Below are 14,472 nucleotides of genomic sequence, written 5' to 3'. Positions count from 1 at the left end.
GGCAAGACTTCTGCCATTTTCCTTTCGAGTTCTGCTTCTCGGGTGGATTGTCCTTCTATTAAATATAGCTGTAATGCTGCTGTTGCATCTGGATCATGTTATGAGGAAGTATTCTTAGTTATGCCTCCAGGCCATTCTGGTTCAAGGCCAATTTGTTGGATTCTCACTTAGCCAGAATCTCTTTGGCACTGCTGTGGCTTAATTATTTAAGACCCTTCAGGTAAGGGTAAAGTTGTGCAGGATTTGAAAGAAATGTTTCTCTCTCCTGTTGCTAAGTTTCAGAGAAGTAATCCTTTTAAGTTGTCTTTGGTTCACAGGCAGGCTACACAGCCTTCTAGGGGCAAGAGGACTTCTATGAGTTTTTTCCAGGTTTCTCAGGGTGCTATGAGCCAAAAATCATTTTTTCCTGATTGGTCAGATTCCTGTGTCCTTCATGTTGACTCTTCCTCTTTGACAACCAGTAACCACAGACATGTGGATACTTTCCATTGTCCAAAAGCCATTCTCCAGCCTTCCTCAGCCTACTTGTCATCTTGCACATTTTTCTTTGGTTCTGCAGGATCTGTTGGTACAGGGAACCATCCATCCTCTCTTGTCTCAACAGAAACAGGCTTTTATTACAAGATGTTTCTGGTTTCCAGGAAAGAGGGAGGCCCATTCTAGACCTGTCTTTTCTCAACACATTTCCAAGGTTCCTTTCAGGGTGTTTTCTCACTTTTCTCTCTGTTGCCTCTTCAAAATTTTCTGGCACCCCTCCATTTGAAGGATGCTTACCTCCACATTCGTATTAACAGTCTTCAGGAAATGTTTGGTTTTCTCTGTTACTCTCATCAGTTTACTGCTTAGCCTTTTGGCTTTTCTAGGTCTTTACCAAATGTTTGACACCTCTGGTAGCCTTCTCTAGACTTCAGGGAATTCAGATATTTTCTTGTTTGGAAAACCTATTTAAGCCCCATCTGAGCAGCTCTTGTTCCAGGATTAGTACTTCACTGTGCTGCTTTTATGCAGTGTGAGGTTCACACTCCATCTCAATCTGTGTTGACTCCTTCTGAGGCCCAAGTGTTTATGGGTTGCAAGATTCATATCATTCCAGTACTGGCTTTCCTCCTGCCTCTGTGCCCTCTATTTTTTTATTTCCATTTTCCTCCTGCAGTCTTTTTCTGCAAAGGAATTTCTCTGCGCTGTGTGGTATATGACATCCACCATTCCCATGGTTCCCTTTGCCAAACTCCACATGACAAAATTCCAATCTGTTTGCCTCCAATACTCCACCCTCTGGAGTTTCTGGTTCTTCTCTTTCCTTGTCTGAAGCACGAGCTGCACTGGTGATCAGATTTCCCTGGCGTTGTACATCAGCGGGGTACTCCTCATGTAGGTCTTTGTCTTCCTCTGAATAGACACCTTTCCCAGTTCTGTTCAAGTGCCAATTCCTCTGGCTTGGAAATGGACACCATTTCTTTCTTGGAAGGAGATGTTTCTATATGCCTATTCCTCTTCCACTGCTACCAAAAGTCTTGCACAAGATGCTGTAAAATGCACCCAAAATCTAGCTGGCCCGGACTGCACTGATTCCCACTTCTGTTTCATCTGCCCGGGGGCAGTTATCTGAAATTACCTCACAGGATGGAAATTTTCACATTACTCAATGGAACTCTCATTCACCCTCACTTGTCTACCCTTCAGTTGATACTAATGGGTAACAGGGTTTTGATTCCTTTTAACCGCAATTTTCTGAGGAAGTGCTTTTGGTTTTGGAGGAAGACCGTAAAACCCACTACTAGATTACTACCAGGCTAACTGCCATTTTAAGCCTAGCCAGTTACCCATGTAAGAATAAAACCCTGTGCTTGTGTCTGAAAGGTAAACACCTTAACCATTATACCAACCTCACTTTGTATTATGATTTCACTATTACATTTCACTAAGTTACCATGAGCTACAGAAGGAAGCAATCAGATGTGACCAAACGGAAAAGATTTCCTATCTGATGTCTCACCCATGACTTGGACTCTTTCTGTGGAGGTTCCTGTGGTCCTGTCTTATTTGGGTGAGTTGCCCAGTTCTGGTTTGGCATATTCATAAAGTTCATTTGTGGGCCATTTCTACTCGTCTACCTCTAAATCCACCTGTGGCTTCTAGTTTTGAAGTCCAGCAATTAGACGTCCTTTGTATTTGGCCTCCAAGAAAACCTATTCCTTATCCTTGGGAACTTAACTTTGTCCTTGAGAAATAGACACATGTTCTTCATCTCACATTGCTGCAGTCCTTACACTTGGGTAGTCCGCTGTCCTCAGTCGGCCCGAATATCAAAGTATAAGGCTGACGTCGGTCAAGGCGCATTTGACTGACATCAGGACGTCCGGGTGCAAATGTGCATGACCGACGTCATATCCTCAGTCTTTTTTGCCGCATGGTCCGATGCAGAAGCAGCGTTGCAAGTGCTGGTTGGCGTTCTGAAATTGTTCGATTTCGGAGTTTCAGACAGAGTCAAAGTTGGCCAAGTACCCCGTTGGGGAATATTTTAGTTTTTTCTTGCCTCAGTGGTTTACCGGATGTCAGAAAAAGTGAATAATTGTATTTCTTGTGGGAAACAGATACCGCATAGAGACTACCATACTTTGTGTATTCCTTGTTTAGGGCCTGAGCACGACGTTGTTGGGTGTCGCTCTTGTGCTAGATTCAATAAGCGCACTATAAAGAGAAGATTAGATTGTGCCAGGTTAGTCTTCGGGAAGCGGTGCAATTATAAAATGCCGTCGGATGCTCCGACGCCCGCTTCTTCGAAGAAGCGCAAGGACAAAGCAGTTAAACCTAGGCTAGAGGAACCATCAGTACCGGACGCCGGTTCTTTAGAGGTGTTGGTGGAGCCGGTGGTTCCACCGGAGGTTTCTTTGGGATCCCAGGGAGAGACTTTGTTATTGCAGGATGTGGCCTCTCCGGAGGCAGGCCAGGCTGATGGGGCTTCTCAGGTTACTATACTCCCCTCCCTGCCTAGGGTGGTTAGGCCCTCTCCTTCTGTTTCCAAGGCTTCTCCCAGGGGCAGGCCAGGTTTAGCTTCAGTTGGTGTTACCCCTAGTTCTTCTGGAACTGTGCCCAAGAAGCATATGCTTAAAATGGCAGAAGATTTGATTACTTTGATTAGGGGTTCTATGCCCCCTCCTGATAAGAGACCTAGGGTGGAGCCTGAGCTAGGGAGTTTTGAGCAGGCTTCAGATGTTTCAGAGTCTTCGGCTGAAGACTTGCAGGAGTACTCTCCTTATTCTGATTCTGATGTGGATGATTCTACTCCTTCTGCTTCTCCTCCTGAGGATTTTTCTTTTTCAGAAACTCTTCATTCCATGAGGGAGCATTTTAAGTGGGAAGGTCAGGACTTCTCTGATTCCAGGAAAAGGCTTAGGGAATTTTTGTTTTTGCCCCAGCATAGGCCTTTGGCTATACCTCCTGTTTTGGATGTAGTGGAAGATGTTTTTACAGAGGCTTCTCTTAATCCTGATTCTTTGCCTCCTGCTCCTGTTAAACCGGATAGGTATTACAGGGTGCCTGAAGCTCATAAGTATCTTTTTAAGAGTCCTAGGGCAGACCCTGAAACTGTTAGCAAGGGGCCTAAAGGTGTTAAGGCTTCTGTTGTAAAGAATCCGGTTCCTGCAGATAGAGGCCAGGGCCTTGGATAGATGGGGAAAGAAAGTTTATACTTCTTCCACTCTTGCTATGAGGGCTTTGAATTGCCAGTTTCACATGTTGAAATACCAAAACTATCTCCTTTCACAATTGAAGTCTAAGGTTGATGCTCTGGCAGAAGGTATTGATTGTAAAGAGTTGCAAGATTTAGTACATGTTTCTGAACAGGTGGGTAAGCATTCTTTGCAATGTGGTTTTGATGCTGTACAGGCCTCGTCTAGGGTGGCTGCCACTGGGTCAGTTCTTCGCAGGCACGCCTGGCTGAGGGATCAAAATTTATCTGACCATGTTAAAACAAGGATTTTAGATGCTCCTTTACAATCTGACGTGTTGTTTGGTTCTCCTGTTGAGGCAGTTTTAAAGAAAATGGAAGACAAGGCTAAGTCTATGCAGACTGTTAAAGATTTTTGCAGGTCCAGCCTCCAAAGTTTAGTAGAAATTGGCCTACTAAGGGGTGGACGTATCCTTCTTATGATTCCCAGTCTAGGGGTAGATCTAGACGTGGTAGGGGCAGAGCTCAGGGCTCTTTCAGGCCTAGAACAGGGAGTTTTCCTGCACAGTCTTCGGGTGAGGGCAGGGGTCAGTCCTTTCGTAAACAGACCCAATGACCTACCTTTTCAGCTGCCAGAGCCTTCTCGTCTGGCAGCACCTTTGGGAGGAAGGTTGGCACTTTTCAAAGAAAATTGGAGTTTAATTACCCAAGACAGATGGGTACTGGATATCATACACCACGGTTACATGTTTTATTTCCATACCTTGCCTCCTTTCAAGGGCATGCCAGACGTTCCTCCTCAATAAAGAATAGAGGCTCACAAGCAAGTTTCTCTGTTACTCCAAATAGGGGCCATACAGCCGGTCCCTATGCCAGAAGTGGGCCTAGGATTTTATTCTCGCCTGTTCCTAGTACCAAAGAAGGGGAACACGTGGAGACCAATTTTGGATTTATCTATCCTCAACACTTATCTGGACATTCCCAAGTTCAAAATGTTGACGTTACAGCAGCTTTTACCTCTGCTGGGCAAAGATCATTGGATGGTAACTTTGGATCTCAAGGAAGCTTACCTTCATGTTCCTATCAGACCAAGTTGCAGGAAGTATCTGCGTTTTCGAGCTGGGACTTCTCACTATCAGTTCTCTGCATTGCCCTTTGGCTTATCTACTGCGCCCAAAGTGTTCACGAAAGTTCTGGCTCCAGTGATAGCTTTCTTCAGGCTAAAAGGAATACAGATCTATCCTTATTTGGACGACTGCCTGATTCTGGCTCAAGGAAGAGAAGAGCTTCTTCATCATTTGGAATATGTGATAGCAGTGCTAAGATGCCTGGGGTATTCTGTGAACGAAATAAAGTCCAGTCTAGTACCCTCTCAGGACATGTGCTTTCTGGGTGTGAGACTGAATACAGCATCCCAGATGGCCTTTTTAACCCCGGACAAACAAAAGAGTCTTTTCCTTTACTTCCATCAACTATCTCATCAGTCCGGGCTGACTGCAAGGACAGTCCTTCAAGCCTTAGGGTTCATGGCATCTTGTATTCTGGTGCTTCCCAATGCCAAACTGCATATGAGGAAGCTGCAATGGTATCTCAAAAATGTATGGACACAGCACTGCCAGGATCAGGACACTGTCATTCAGGTAATACCTTGCATTCAAAAGGAATTTTTGTGGTGGGCTAAGGAATGTCACCTAAACAAGGGACTCTCTGTGACCCGGCCAGAGGCGAGTCAGATTTTAACGACAGATGCCTCAGACAAAGCTTGGGGAGCTCATCTAAATGGAAAGTGGATACAAGACAAGTGGCCTGCCAGACTACAACATCTACATATCAACCTGAAGGAGATGTTAGCAGTCCAGTTTGCTTTAATAGCTTTCAAGGATTTACTTCTTCCAGGGCAGGTGTTGATTCTAACAGACAACACAACTGTCATGTGGTACATCAACAAGCAAGGGGGAACGCATTCTTATCCTCTATGCAGGCAAGCAATGATTTTGTGGGAGACTGCTCTCAGTTTACAGCTCAATCTTCAGGCAAGGTTTCTGCCAGGAGCACAGAACTCCTTAGCAGATGTGTTGAGCAGACGAATTATGGATCCCCATGAGTGGAAATTGGATCCTCATGTATTTCAGAAATTGACAGTGTCATGGGGAACTCCAGACATAGATCTGTTTGCTTCTCCACTAAACCATCAGCTGCCAAAGTTTTGCACAAAAAGGTTTCATCCCACAGCTTGGAAAGTGGATGCTCTTTCTTTCAATTGGAACAATCTTCATGTGTATGCCTTTCCACCTCTGCCTCTCCTCCCAAAGGTACTTCTAAAGGTCAGACAGGACAAGCCAAGGATGATTTTAATAGCTCCAGATTGGCCTCGACAGCACTGGTACCCATTACTGAGAAGTCTGGTATGGAAGCCTCCATGGCCTTTGCCTTCGATTCCACACCTGTTGTCACAGGAGGACAGCCATTTGCTCAATGTCAAGCTTCACTCTCTGCACCTAACAGCCTGGCATATTCTGTTTTGAACCATAGTGGGCCTCCTCTTCCTCAGCAAGTTTTGAATGTTATTTTGGAAGCTAGAAGGCCTAGTACAAGGAAAGTGTACGCAGATAAATGGAAGAGATTTTTATTTTGGAGTGCAGCAAAGATTTTGATGTTTCTGAGCCTAATTTGAGTGTGGCTCTTCAATATCTTACTGAGTTACTAGACAAAGGTTTGTCTTTCTCTTCTATTAAGGTTCATGCTGCAGCAATTTCGGCTCACTATGATTGTGACCCACCATTGTTTTCTCATCCTTTGTTCAAGCAATTTCTTAGAGGGGCAAAGAATATAAGACCCCCACGAAGAGCTCCTACTCCTGCTTGGGATCTCAATTTTGTGTTGGAGAAACTCACTCTACAACCTTTTGAGCCTGCAGCTACTTCTGAGTTGAAATATTTATCATGGAAGACTGCTTTTTTGTTGGCCATTACCTCTGCAAGAAGGGTTTCTGTATTGCAGGCCCTTATGGCGGTTGAGCCTTTCTTAATTTTCCATAAGGATAGGGTATCTTTACGTACTAATCCTTCCTTTATGCCTAAAGTGGTTTCTAGTGTGGCTTTAAACCAAACTATTCATTTGCCTACTTTTTATGCAAATCCCCAAAATAAAGGGGAAAAGATTTTGCACACTTTAGATGTACACAGGCAGTTGCGATATTATTTGGACAGAACTAAAGGGTTCAGGCAGTCTCAGCAGTTATTTGTTTCTTTTGCTTTGAGTTCTCAGGGCAAGCCTGTGTCAAAACAAACTATTTCTAAGTGGATTGGGTTTTGCATTGCTTTCTGTTATTCCCATCATGGCAAGGAAATTCCAGCTGGGATTAGGCCTCATTCCACTAGAGCTACTGCCACTTCGACAGCTTTTTTGAGGGGGGTGGCAACCAAGGATATTTTGGAGGCAGCTACTTGGAGTTCAGTGCATACTTTTTCTAGGCATTATCACCTGCCACTTTACTCTAAATCCAGGGCTGGTTTTGCCACTGCTGTTTTGCAGGGCATTTTGGCAGCTCCTGCTTCCTTATAGTTTGGCCATCCTCCCATACCTCTGCTTTGGGATTCTACCCAAGTGTAAGGACTGCAGCAATGTGAGATTAAGAACATAGTACAGTTTTGTACCTACCATAAATGTAGATGTTCGAAGATCCACATTGCTGCAGTCCAATTTACCCTCCCTCCTTCCCCTTTGTAGTTAGAGGTGGTTGTGTGGGTTGAGTTGTATATATTGTGTATATAGTGTATATTTTGTACATATAATTAGGGCAAGGGTGCTTGGTTATTTGTTTGCTGTCTTTTGGTTTTGACCTTTATTTTTAGGGTCTTCTGACATCTGGGGCAAGAAAAGACTGAGGATATGACGTCGGTCATGCGCATTTGTACCCTGACGTCCTGATGTCAGTCAAATGCGCCTTGACCGACGTCAGCCTTATACTTTGATATTCGGGCCGACCGAGGACAGCGGACTACCCAAGTGTAAGGACTGCAGCAATGTGGATCTTCGAACATCTACATTTATGGTAGGTACAAAACTGTACTTTTTGAGCCTGCAGTTTCTTCTTCCCTTAAACATTGTACTTGGAAGACTGTATTGTTGGAGCTTTTTCTTTTATCTTCTTTCTCCACCTCCATTCCTGGATGTATACATTATTTTCCTCTGGGGTTGCTCTAGTTCTTCTGACGATTAAACACTTGTACATCACATATGTATCTTTCACCTTGTGTGTAAGTCATCCATCTGACGTACAGCACCCAGAAGATTTGGAATGTTGGCCAGATGTTCAGCTATCCTCAGCGGGTTATCCCAAGAGTGAAGAATACTGCAACTGTGAGAAGTAGGACATCTGTTTATGGCAAGAGCTTACACAACTGTATTTCTAAAACAGGAAAAATTTTGAGGTACTGCACCAGTTTCAGAGAATAGCATGTGTGGACAAAAACTACCACTCAAAGTATTTCTCATTTGTAATTAATAAAAAAAAATAAAAAAAAAAAAAAAATCTGTTCCTTTCAGCCCTACATTTAAAAGGGCCCTGTCGCACATTGTTTTGAGGTCGTACATTCAGTTTTGACAATTTCAGTTGATGCCCGTAGTAAGTACTCTGAAAGAACTCTTCCAAAAATACATTTTAACCATCCTGTGAGTTTCCTAATTGAAGATAAATACATGGTTTGTATGTGTTCAACACTTTGCTAGTTTTTCTACATTATGAATTTAAACTGTGAGCTTTGGCCGGTTAAGACCTGCATGATATCAACTTGAACGCATAAGTGAAGCTAAGTAACTTTTATCTGCACTTTTTAAAGTAATTTGTTTGTGTTGCATTGAGCAATATCTAGCTGGAAGTTGACTGTTTTTTCAGTAGGTCCCCACGCACCCTCCCTGTTTTTGTCTTGGTGTTAATCTTGGTAGCTTTGAAACTGCCCTCCCTCTTAAGTTGTGCCTTTTTTTTTTTTTAGTTCCCCACCCACCCTCACACTGCCTCCCCTCTTGTAAATTTGCACTTGGATACTCCTCCTGGGCCCATCTCATTTGCTCACTCAAAAAAAAAAAATGTATCTGCTTTTACTGTATTTGTGTTTCTTCCTACTTTATTTTGCTTTTGCATCATCTTAAAAGTACTCAATTGTATTTATTACTGCTTGGTGTAACTCACTCTAAGCCTTTTAGTTTAAGCACTTGGGCTTCAGACCAGTTGTTTTACATTAGGAAGGTTTGTGGTCTGCACTGTAGTGGCAGAACAGGTAGCTTACATCCTTCTAAGTTGGGAAGTGCTGATTGAGGGCTCAGTGTTTGTTATTCTAAAAGTTTATTAATTCTGGTTTAAGCACTTGGGCTTCAGGCCAGTTATTTTACATTAAGAGGGTTCGTGGTCTGCACTCTTTTTGGGAGGAGAGGCTGGACTCTGCCCTTCTGAGCTGGGAATTTCTGGTTAAAGGCTTATAGTGCCTGCATATTTGTACTGCTTCTTACTAAATTGGTACACCTTGTTTGCTGTAGCATAGACTAGATCCAGGCCTGCTGAATCTAGTTTTGTTTGTATAACTTGAGCACTAATCCAGGCATTCTTTAAAGTATTCAGTTGTATTTATTACTGCTTGGTAGTAACTTGATCAAAGTGTAGCTATCATTCTAAGTCTTTTGGATTAAGCACTTGGGCTTCAGACCAGTTGTTTTACATTAGGAAGGTTTATGGCCTGTACTGTGGTGGCAGGACCGGTAGCTTACATCCTTCTAAGTTGGGAACTGCTGATTGAGGGCTCAGTGTCTGTTATTCTAAAAGTGTATTAGTTCTGGTTTAAGCACTTGGGCTTCAGGCCAGTTATTTTACATTAAGAAGGTTTGTGGTCTGCACTCTTGTGGGAGGAGAGGCTGGACCTCTGCCCTTCTGAGCTGGGAATTTCTGGTTAAAGGCTTATAGTGCCTGCATATTTGATCTGTTTCTTACTGGAATTGGTACACCTTGTTTGCTGTAGCATAGACTAGATCCAGGCCTGCTGAATCTAGCTTTGTTTGTATGCTTGTTTGCTTGTTATTTCCCTGAAACGCTAATTCCACCTAAAACGCGGCTTTTCAACGCTTCTGTGGATCCCTAGTGACATCTGCATTGCTTACTGTACTTATTTCCCTGTTTCACTTGAAAGAAAGTTACTGTTTGTCATTTTTGCATTTAAGTTACCTGGCACTTGCTCACTAAAGCAATTATATAAGTCCGCACTAAATAATTAAAAGCACTACACCCTCACAAACTCCCCTTGAGTACCTTAATTCCCAATACTATTCTAGCATGTCCAAAGGTCAGTTGTCAATCTCCTCTCCGGTCCAGCTGGTGAATCTGGGAATCTTGAGGCAATGTTACAACTGCCTCATGTACACAGACAACCCTCTCCTCCTCCCAACAAAAAACAACACATGTGAGAGATGCAACCATATAGCCAAATTGGAGGCTAAGCTCTCTCAACTCAGTACTGGTGAAACCTGTCAGGAGGAGAAGGAAACCACACTCGCTACAATTCCAGTCTCACATAGACTTACCACGACAGCAAACCAAACACACAAACACACACAAACATACTCGGACGTTCTAAATAAAAATCTGCCTAAGCAGCAGAGACCTCCAAAGCAGACACCCAAGCAACTGCTACCCCCAAACAAAACACGTGCAACACATAGCTCACAAAGCCAGCGTGCCGAACAGTCACAGCCCTTTAGGCTAAACAACACACCTGTTACACTTGTAATAGGTGACTCTATCGTCAGGCACACTGACGTCCCGCTCACCAGGCTGAACAAGGAGAAGGTCACTCTGAGCTGCCTGTCGGGCGCTAGGATCCGCCACATAACACAAGCACTCAGGTCACTCCAAGGCAAGTACAAATATGACTCGGTTATTGTCCATGCTGGAGTGAATGACCGGAGACGTGCCTCCCTGGACTACATGAAAAGAGACATAGAGGAGCTCTCTGAGCATGTGGCCCAGGCCGGTATGACCCTGACCTTAAGTAGCATCTTACCCTCACCAAGAATGATGCCACAATATGAAGACAAGATGATCAATTTCAACAATTGGCTTAAGTATTGGTGTCATTCAAAGGGGATCCAATGCCTGTCAGCCTGGGATGACATGCTTGACAGGCCACGATGCTTCGCTAGGGACGGCTTGCACCTGCCACCCCTGGGCTTTCGGATATTGGCAAAGGCTCTTGCTACCCCCATAGTGCCTTTTTTAGGCAAGGCTCAAAAGACAAACCCACCTCCATAGGTATCACAAGGGATAAGAAACTAAGAGTAATGCTACTCGATGCCAGAATTCTAAACCTCAAGATGCATGTACTCGAAACTCTCCTTAGCATGGAGAACATCGATATCTGTGCAGTAACAGAAACCTGGTTCAAGGCTCCCGAGAGCACCCCAGCACTACCAAGTTATACCTCATACCATGCTTTTCGGCCCCAAAACTTGGACCGAACCAGAAAAGGAGGGGGAGTATCAATATTCGTCAAAGATACCCACACTTCCAGGTTGGTGGCACAGCACGAAGCATGTGCAACTAACAGTGGGTAAAACTGCCTTCCAGTTTATAGCCTGCTACAGACCACCCTCCCAAACCCAGGAACCCCACTCGGCCTTCCTGAGAGCACTGGAAAATATGAAGGTCTCTCCAAGCAGCATTATATTGGGCGACTTCAACTACCCAAACATAGACTGGGAGCATTACTCTAGCTCCAACACCCTAGCTCAAAGGTTCCTAGAATTTATAAACTCAAATGCTATGGGAACAACTTGTTACCACTCCCACAAGAGGGGAAAACATACTGGACCTGATAATCACCAACATGGGGACTCTATGCTCCAGACCAGAAGTGTATCCCTCACTGGGAAGATCAGACCATAAGCTAATCTTACTGGATATTCACATCCCGACCCCACCCCCTGCCCAGAAAACCACAGTGAAAAACTTCTCTAAAGCAAATTTCACACTCCTCAAAACCGAGGTGGAATCCTTCAAAGCCCCTGGGCCTGTGGAAAATACATCCCAGACCGCAGAATTTTTTATAAACGCATTCTGTGAACACCTTCAGGAATGCATGGATCATGCAATCCCAAATAAAAGGCAGATGTCCTGTCTGGTGGACCCCAGCCATAAACAAAAACTGTAAAATAGAAGGAGGAAGCTACTACATGATAGAGCAAAATCCCAAAAAGGGAAGGCATCTCTGATCAGTGTTAGCAAAAAACTACGGGCACTCATAAAATCGTCTAAGGCCAGCTTCGAGAGAAAAATTGCACAGGACACTAAGGATAATTACAAGGTTTTCTTTAGTTATGTTAGGAACCTGGGTGGGAATTCCCAGATATGCTCAGAATTAGTCCAAAGTGACAAAAAATACACCAAACCCACAGACATTGCCAACATCCTAGCTGACAGGTTCAGTGCAAACTCCAGCTCTACTCAGTGGCATACCGCCTGCTCAGAGGCAGTCTGTGCCTGACGTATAAAGCCATGTCCAACCTGGAATTAATGGACATGCTGCACCTCAGAAAATCCAAATCCCATCGAGCTACGCGCTCGAGAGACTTGAACCTCAGCACTGAAATAAATAGGACATGCTGGAGGGACAGATTCATAACCCAGAGGCGCTCCCTTCACTCTGGAATAAAATCCCAGTCCAGGTTAGGCAGAGTCCCTCATTTCCTCTCTTCAAGAGGAATCTTGATGAGTGGATGGGGGATCGTAGGTTTACCCCGGGTATCACTTCTGTGTCACTGTTAGACAAAGGCACAGTATACTAACCTCAAAAAAGGGCATAGCAAAATTAATTTAAAATGGGTGGCGAAAGCCAAACACACACTGGCTAGACTTATAAATGCCCTAGGGCAGATAGCCTAGTATGAACCTATGAAAGGTAGTGTTTCACGACAAAGTTGAGAGCTATCCTTTTGAGCTAGGTGAGGGCAGCTAACACGAGTCAGCAGGGCAAATCCTAAAATATTTTTGTGGCCCTTTTTAGCTTTACATTTAGTTACGCAGTTCACATTTTTAATTGCTGTTAAGAGAGGAGACTGCACTGCATATGTTAATGTTCAGTATATATATATTGTATAAAAAGAGCTAAAATGTGAGTATTAAACCTTTCAGAACAGTTGGGGATGTGGGCTCAGGTGTGAGTGCCTGTTGGTGTTTGTATGTGTGAACTGAAAGGGTGTTAGAGTAACAGCGGGGGGAGGACTAAGCAAGTTACTTTAGATTAAGCTGAGGGTGTTGAGCAGTGTTTGGATTAAAGTGATTTACTGCACCGTCACTAGGTAGATTTTTTTTAAAACCAATAATAAGTCAAGGCATGGCTGTTGGTTGATGTATGGGTATGTGGGAAATTGTTCTATAGGTATACACTGATAGCTGGTCACTTAGTGTTGGGAAGGTGCAGCTTTAGTAAATTACTTAGGTTCATAGGTAGGTTCTAGGTTATCTGCCCGAGGGCATTTACAAGTCTACCCAGAGTGTCGGCTTTTGCCGCCCCATTGATTAATTAAGTGATCCTCTGTCAAGCAGAGCCAATGAAGTGATCCCAGGGGTGTTTCTGTTACCCATCCACTCAAGGTTTCTCTTGAAGAGTGTTAGTGAAGGGCTCTGCCTGATGTAATTTGGAATTTTGTTCCAAAGCATGGGGAGTCTCTGTGACAAGAATCTATCCCTCCAGCATGTTCTTTTTATCATTGTGGTGAGGTTTAGCTTACTAGAGCACTTGGCTTACAGTGACTTGGATTTCTTTAGGTGGAGAATGTCCATCAATTCTGAGTTGGAAATGGCTTTGTAAGCCAGGCAGAGATCACCTCTGAGTAAGCGATATGGCACTGAGTACAGTCATAGTTTTTTCAGTCGGGCTTCATAGGACATATGTTTGAGACCAGTATTCCTCTTGGTGAGGTACTTTTGTGGTCTTTCAGCTGTTGGAAGTGTCTTGTGAGGTACATCCCAAATGGGGCATTGTACTCTGATGGGTCTAATGAGTGACTAGTCGAGGGGCACTATAACCTCTTTATTTCTAGATGCGAACCCTTTAGTAATTAGATGGGCCATATAGAAGGATTTCCTAACTACTTTGGCAATATGATTGTCAAAGGAGAAATTACTATCTACCTGGGTCACCAGATCTCTTATTATTTCGTCTGTATTAAGGGGGCTGCCACCTATATGATAATTTGTGGGTGTTTTGTTTTTCCCCAAACAGGATGACTATGCATTTTTTGGCATTTAGCTTGAGGTCATGACTTTGACACCAGGTGTCCGTCTAAGTAAGGCTCTTTTGGAAGATGTCCGTGTCAGCCAGAGAGTCAATTGTGGCTCCCAGTTTGCAGTCATCGGCAAACTTGGTTAGCCATAGTCCTCCTGTGTTTGCCTGTACTTCTGAGAAGTACATGCTGAACAGTAGGGGTCCCAGGACCACTCCTTGCGGGACACCACTTGTGACTGGTTTAGAGTCGGACCTGGAGCCCGCTATTCTTACCATGTGAGTTCTGTCTGTAAGCCAGTTAGCAACACATTTCATGGCGTAGGGGTTTATGTTCAGGCTGGTGAGTTTTACTGTAATACCCGAGTGGGGAATGGTGTCGAAAGCCTTGTCGAGGTCAAGGTAGGCTGTGTGAACCACCTTTCCCTCGTTTATGGCCTTGGTGACTGTCTCAAAGAAGTCAACCTGGTTTAGTAGGCATGATCTGCCCTTAAAGCCGAACTGGGTCGGGTCAAGTGTCTGGAGGTTCCCAAT

General features: G+C 44.0%; 1 protein-coding gene across 4 annotated transcripts in view; it reads left to right on the top strand.

The window, feature by feature from the left end:
* The window catches only part of MSANTD2 (Myb/SANT DNA binding domain containing 2), a 954,611-nt gene that overhangs the window by 48,520 nt on the left and 891,619 nt on the right, over window positions 1-14,472 (top strand). The gene's annotated exons all lie outside the window — the stretch shown is intronic.

The sequence above is a fragment of the Protopterus annectens genome, chromosome 8.part0 (assembly GCF_019279795.1).
Source record: "Protopterus annectens isolate FY-2018-M chromosome 8.part0, PAN1.0, whole genome shotgun sequence".
Classification (NCBI taxonomy): domain Eukaryota; kingdom Metazoa; phylum Chordata; order Ceratodontiformes; family Protopteridae; genus Protopterus; species Protopterus annectens.
This window is presented reverse-complemented; position numbering and strand designations above follow the sequence as displayed.